Raw genomic sequence first — 7,154 nt, forward strand, 5'->3', positions numbered from 1 at the left:
TTACATACAAAATACTCTGAATTTCCCTCGGGATCAATAAAGTATCTATCTATCTATCTATCTATCTATCTATCTATCTATCTATCTATCTATCTATCTATCTATCTATCTATCTATCTATCTATCTATCTATCTATCTATCTATCTATCTATCTATCTATCTATCTATCTATCTATCTATCTATCTATCTATCTATCTACTCAAAGCAAACAGAGATTTCTCAAACCGAGATAAATGAACAAGTAAAGCCCAATTAGCTCCAAACGGTATTATCTATCTATCTCTGTAAATATCTATTTAGTCTATGTTTCTATAGGCTATATGTTGGTTTGCATATTTTGTCCGTGTGCTTCCCATGCGCGTGTATCTGTGCTTACACGTGTATATGGTTGGATGGTCGGATTCGTCCGTGCGCGCGCGCAGACACACACGCACACGCTGCACGCTGTGTTGGTGTCCGATGGACGGACGAATCCAACCACCCAACCAGCCCTTTGTGTTTGGGTGCGCGTGCGTGCGTGCGTGCGTCTGTCCGTTTACACACACACACACGCTGCAGGCTGCAGGTTATGTTGGTGTCAGACAGATGGACCACTCGGACCATCCAACCAACAAGCCCTGTGTGTGTTAGGGTGTGCGTGCGGGTGTGTGTTTGTGCAGGCTGGTTGGTCTGACGGTCGGATTCATCTGTCCGTCACACCAACGCACACCAACGTAGTCTGCAGCCTGCAGCGTGTGTGTACGCTCCAGGCTGCAGGTTATGTTGGTGTCAGACGGACGAACCACTTCGACCATCCAACCAACTAGCCCTCCTATCTAAAGTGCATGTTTTGATGATTGTGGGGGGAAACCCACGCCTCAAGGGAAGAACACGCAAACTCCCCACAGAGGCCCCGACCCCCCTGGAACACAAGGTCCCAGAGAGTTCGTAAGTGTTTGCAGGCTGGTTGGTCGGATTCGTCCGTCGATCGGACACCAACATAGTGTGCAGGCAGCCTGCACCCAGCACGCACACACACATGCTGGAGGCTGCACTATGTTGGTGTCAGAGGGACGAACCACTTGGACCATCCAACCAACTAGCCCTCCTATCTAAAGTGCATGTTTTGATGATTGTGGGAGGAAGCCGGATTACCCGTGAACCCACACCTCAAGGGAAGAACATGCAAACTCCCCATAGAGGCCCCCCTGGAACACAAGGTCCCAGAGAGTTCTTTTTAATGTTTGGTTTGAAAGAGCCTCTACTTATAACCTCGGTTGGCTTGTTCTGTGACGTCAAGAGTCACGTCATTAATTAACTGCGCGTGCAGAAAGCCTCTGTACAGTCTAAACACGTTGTGACGTCACGCTCCGGCTCCAATATGGTCTAAAACCGATGGGAGGTGGTGAAGTAAACAAACAAAGTATAGAGAATAAATACATGTGTAACCTCCTGCCTGATAAGAGGGGGACACGTTCTGTCCTTAACAATGTCCGAACATCAACAGAACTTTCCATATCTTTCATTATTCATACATTGGCACACCTGGCTCCACCTAGTGTTACATTTCTGAATTACAAACAAAAAGCAAACAGAGATTTCTCAAACAGAGATAAATGAACAAGTAAAGCCCAATTAGCTCCAAACAGTATTATCTATCTATCTGTAAATATCTCTTTAGCCTATGTTTCTATAGGCTATATGTTGGTTTGCATATTTTGTACCTGTGCTTGCGTGCGCGTGTATCTGTGCTTACACGTACAGCTATTTGGTTGGATGGTCGGATTCGTCCGTGCGCGCGCAGACGCACATGCACATGCACACACACGCACACGCGCACACACACGCACACACGCTGCACTCTATGTTGGTGTCCGATAGACGGACGAATCCAACCACCCAACCAGCCCTGTGTGTTTGGGTGCGCGTGTGTGTTTCGTCTGGTTGGACAAAAGCATATTATAGAAGATTATTATTAATACACTCAAAAAACTGATTCAAGCCCTTCTTAGATGTGACACACTTAAGTATTGTTGAATTTATTAAAAAATATCGAGTTTTAAAATATAGACAGATATATTTAGTCAGTGAAACATAAACTTTCTCATAATTGATCCTGTGGGATTGATTTGATGTTGATTAACGCAAAATAAATGAGTTCAGAATTTGGAGCCGCCCTTTGCGCATGCGCATAATCTTCGCGGCCATAACGTCTTTCGACTGGATTACACCACATCAACCGTAATCGGGAAACCTGCAGCAGGTTGGAGCTCGGTCTTTGGTAAGCATTAATTGTTTTTTATAACTGTAATACTGTAGACTGTACCGCTGGTGTATTCAGTGCTATATACCACAATTCGTGTAATGTTTGTGGGGGTGAACTTTACTTTTAAAGTCCGAGTTTGCGTGCTAGCTTGGTAACCTCCAACATGGCCGCTAGTTTAATAGTCCAGAAATGAACACGGCAGTCGGAAAACTGCACGATGATTGTGAGGTGAACGAATTTGCCCTCACTTATTATATAACATAAGTCAGGCCGGGATGAACGTGAGGACCAGCGTGAGCGGGTAAGATTATTGACTCGACAGTCGGAGATAAATGCATGTAATGTCTGCCCATGTAGTTTTACTTTATTCAATGTGTGTGCTTCCGCTGGGTCCGCTGCGTTGCGTGTCAGCTCCGGCACTCCGGAGACTGCCTGTATGTGTGTTTGAATGCGTGTTTATAAGGATTATATAGTGTTTTATACCTCATAAAGAGTATTATCTCGCGCTATCGCGAGTGACTCTGGTTGAAGTTCAGGCACCAGATCCTGTTGGTGTTGAGCTTGCCCTGTTTTGTTGAACTCCATCATCTCCGCCGGTCTCTGCCTCTTTCACACCCTCTCTCCTTCAGTAAAGCTGTCGATTAAGCAGTAAATGTAGATTCTAGGTTATAGATGGTCAGTGAATACATGCAGGAAGGTTAATATTGTTCCTGTGTTTATTTTAATAAAATGGCAGAATTTAAAATAATCTCATGTCTTGAATTTAATTATTGAAACTTAATTGTTTGTCAAATAATGGGTAGCCTATTCTAAATGTTATCTTGTTTTATTGGTCAGAGCTTTAATTCAATTGCAACTTGTCTGCATTTCTGGGTATTCTGGTACTTGCACTCACAACTTAATGTTATCATCTTTTGCAGATTGATCTTTTTTTTCAAGCTTCATGTGGCAGCCTCTTAGTGATTGTAAGTAATAGGTTATGTGTTTAATGCTGGTACAAGCTGATCTCTATCATTGTCATCCTTTTGATGTGATGTTATATATGCTAATTCTCTTTATTCTCTATTTCAGGACTATGAACGTGGCAGTGTAAAGAATGCAGTTTGGAACTATCTAGCAGGTATTTGTTGTTGCAGCATTTTAGGCAGACTCACGGGCATTTAAGGGGCAGTTATCGCTATCCATGTCCATATGCAGATTGCCCATGCAGGTTTTAGTACATGGAGTAAGCTACTAAATCATACATACAAAGTTCATGGTAAACAGCAAACTCCCAAAACAGCAGAAGTAGCTACATTCAAGTGTCATGAACAGAGGCCCATGATTGAGGAATTCCAGCAGAGTGAAGTAAGTTAACTTGTAACTTGTATTGATATTTAACTGTAAGAAAATGGTAATTTTTTCTAAAGATTTTTAAAAATATATTTTTCAGATTAATGAGGAGTTCTTGCGGATCACTACAAAGCCACTGAAGTCAAAGTTTATGTCACAACTGGACCACTTTTCACTCAAGTTGATGCAGATCTTCAAAAGCAAAGGAGTGAAGGGGCAACAAATCAAAGACGTTCTGGCAAAAATAGATTTGGTAAGTAGAAATACTCGAACCGTTTTTATATATATATATATATATATGTATGTGTGTGTGTGTTAGTTTATCTTGTTTTTTCACACCCTCTAGTCAACTTGCCCCCCTCCCTGTGCCACTGTTGCACCAATATTTAGCCAAATTCTGTTTTGATTTTTCACCCCTGCTTTAGTGTGACGACATTGACACCAGGAGGGAGTGCATCCTGAGAAGCCTTGTTATCTACCTCAATGAAGATCCAGACACTTTCTTCGAGGAATATCTGGTAAGTCAATAGTTCGTCTTACACAGTAGCATGAAATAGTGTTACAGATTCATATTTACATATATTGTGGTCCTTTGAGCTCAACACACTACAACCTTTTGGCATTTTGTAAACAATGTGGCTCTTTAAATTTTTATTTTGGTTTGAAATCACTGGTAGGTGCAAGAAGAGTCAGAGTCAGAGTCTCCTAAGCTGATAGTGGCAAATGGTCGGAGGCCCTGTGGAGTAAAACAGCTATTTCTGTCCCACAGGTCCATCTCTATAGGGATGTGGTTGCCTAAAGGATCATTTAGCAGCAATTGCATTATGTTCATGGCTGCTTGCTGAAGTTATTTACTGGCCCAATGTCAAACATATTATTTTATATATATATATATATATATATATATATATATATATATATATATATATATATATATATATATATATATATATATATATGGTTAACTTTCCAATCACATTTAACTCATGATAGATACATGATTGATTTGACAAGCAATGAGGACTTAAAAAAAAAAATCAAATTCATATATAACACATTACAGATGCATGCCACAAAACAGTTGATTTTCTGTTAGTGGTGTTCAGCCTTTTATCTAATACAAGTGTTATGTTTTTGTGTTGTTGTTCAGGCCTCCGCCACTGAGGATGCAGAAAGGGACATTGATCCTCACGGTCATGGGGATATACATAATCCGTGGAGATGGCGAGAGGCAGCCAGAGGATGTGGGAGTTGTTATGGAAGGCATCAAAGTCCTGAGCAACGTGGACAGTGTCATCATGGGGGTCATAATGATGTTTGGGCTCATTTATGCCCTGGATCTAAACTTTCCAGACAACCTCAAGTACACATTTGAGTTTTTCTAGAAGATCCTAATGAACCTGGATGGGCACAAGCTGAACACAAAGATACAGCAGCTGAAAAATGAGGTGAACACTTGTTGGCAAAGTTCATCATCGGATCTTTATTTTTGGTTGTATTGTTCTTGCCTTCATTTTCACCCCATATAAAGACACTCTATGACCTACAACATTTTGGACTTGAGAATTGGACTCAGAATTGACTTAAGTTACAGGGAAGAAGAGGCTGTTTATTGAACTGCTGGAAGTACACGATCAACATCATATGCAGTCATGGGGAGTGGAGAGAGATTACGGGGGTTTAGACTGGATGAACAGTTTGCTCACTTTACCTCCACATTTTATCTCTGAGTGTGACTACCCTCCACACTTCTCACATCCATTGTCTCCTCCATCACTCATGTCAGGATAAATGGAGTTCGTTTCATGTTTTGTTTTTACTGGCTTACATTCAAAGGACATTTTCTACTAGCATCCCATTAATATCAGATTCCTGGTCTGTGAATGTTAATTTTCTTATTTTTGTTTGTTGCCAATTTGATCCATGGGAATTTAGTTTTTGCCTTGTTTTCTTTTCTTTATCTCTAGTACATTAAGACTAATGGCTTTTGTAACGACTGTTTCATTAACTCAACAATACTTGTCAGCTTTTCAACCTTTTCTGTTAACTGCTGTATTGTGTCCATTTTAGGTTTTCTTCCTGTGCTTTCCTCCTTCACGCTAGGACACTGAGTTGCATTTATCTCAACCTGAGTACTGTGCACATTTGTGTGCTTTTGACGAGTGACTGGACCATGGCGACGCTGTCTTTCACTTTCATCACTCATCACCTTTTTCAGTTGTTTCAGGATAGCTTCATCAGTGACTGTAGTATCTTCAAGCAGTGGTTTTAGCTCCCTTTGAATGTCACCATGTCTGTGCCCTAGACCTTGATATACAGTGTGGAGAAAAACATCTTGGACCGTGCTGGCAGAGTATTTTATGTCTGTGTCTGTGTGTTTCGAAGCAAGCAAGATCTTCTGTTTCAGTCCTATGACTCTATATAAGAACTGTTGGGGTGTCTCATTGTCATTTTGTTTGGTGCACATTAACTCTTGGAAAAGCTCTGTGTTGTTTTGTTCACCAAGGTGAGAGTGTAGGAAGTCTTTAAGCTCCTCTACTGTAAGTTCATCTTTGTTCATTAGCATGTCCTTGACATTTCCAGGCTTGATGACTTGGAGGACAGCTCTGACAATTTCAGCATCACTAAACTGTTCTTTAAAAGCTTCTTTTATCTGGCGACAAATGTTGTTGTAACTAATGTCTGACCCCTGGTCTCCAATCTGACCCCCTTGAATCTTAAACTCTCTACGATGGAGATAAGACAGGTCTCTTAAGGAAAACCCATTGTCATGTGTTACATGTTTTGAGTGCTCAACAGGACTTTTAGCTGAATGTTGTGATACATTTCTACTTTGTGACCTGGACTGTGTCATTACAGGTGGCTGACATGCAGACTGATCAACGGATGTGGGCATGTACTGCATAATTTTCTGATTGAGCTCTTAAGTAATTTCTGCAGCTCTGTGTCATTCGCAACTGTACGATTAACATCTGCATGGTGAGTTGCCCTACCAAAAACAGGCTGTCTCTCATCTTCATCATCTACATGTAAAGCTAACTTGACATTACCCTTAGCTTGACTCTGTGCAATACCATCAGCATTAAACTGATCATCTGAATTTACTTTGGCTGCTATTTGTAATAGTGGCTCAGATACACGACTTTGAATGACTTCATCCACTACATCTTTCAAATTCATTGTGACAAACCCTGATCCTCGGATTCTAACAAGGGCTTACTGCACATGAAATTGCTGATGTACTCAAAGCAACTGTCTTCATCCCCGAACTTGGGTCGAGCCTGGTCCCCTTCTCCCATCGGACCGAGAGTCTTGACGATCTGGAACACTTTTTAGCTTGCTCAATTTCCAATCAAATTTGAGTTGGGCATGATGTAAATCAATTTAGCTTAATAACCAAAATAATTTCATTTCCTTCTGCAGGTGGTTAAGTGTTTTATTCCTTCTGCAGAAGTCTTGACTTCAACGTGCTGATTTATGGTTTGTTAAGAAGCCAAACAAACAAACTCCTTAGTTACTTCATCAGCTCTTAATACGCTGAGTTAATCTTTATAGTCTGTTACTGTTTACCTAAA

General features: G+C 41.0%; 2 long non-coding RNA genes across 2 annotated transcripts; both read left to right on the top strand.

Annotated features, from left to right (window-relative positions):
- The first annotated feature begins 2,214 nt into the window (after positions 1–2,214).
- LOC306837091 lies at positions 2,215–3,582 on the top strand. Its single transcript, XR_013780867.1, has 3 exons — positions 2,215–2,262; positions 3,168–3,212; positions 3,319–3,582. It is a non-coding gene; the product is annotated as an uncharacterized lncRNA (long non-coding RNA).
- Positions 3,583–3,585: 3 nt separating this feature from the next.
- LOC306837090 lies at positions 3,586–5,004 on the top strand. The gene is made up of 3 exons (XR_013780866.1): positions 3,586–3,832; positions 4,005–4,097; positions 4,730–5,004. It is a non-coding gene; the product is annotated as an uncharacterized lncRNA (long non-coding RNA).
- Positions 5,005–7,154: the final 2,150 nt, after the last annotated feature.

This window comes from Symphodus melops (genome assembly GCF_947650265.1).
Source record: "Symphodus melops genome assembly, chromosome: 16".
NCBI lineage: Eukaryota > Metazoa > Chordata > Actinopteri > Labriformes > Labridae > Symphodus > Symphodus melops.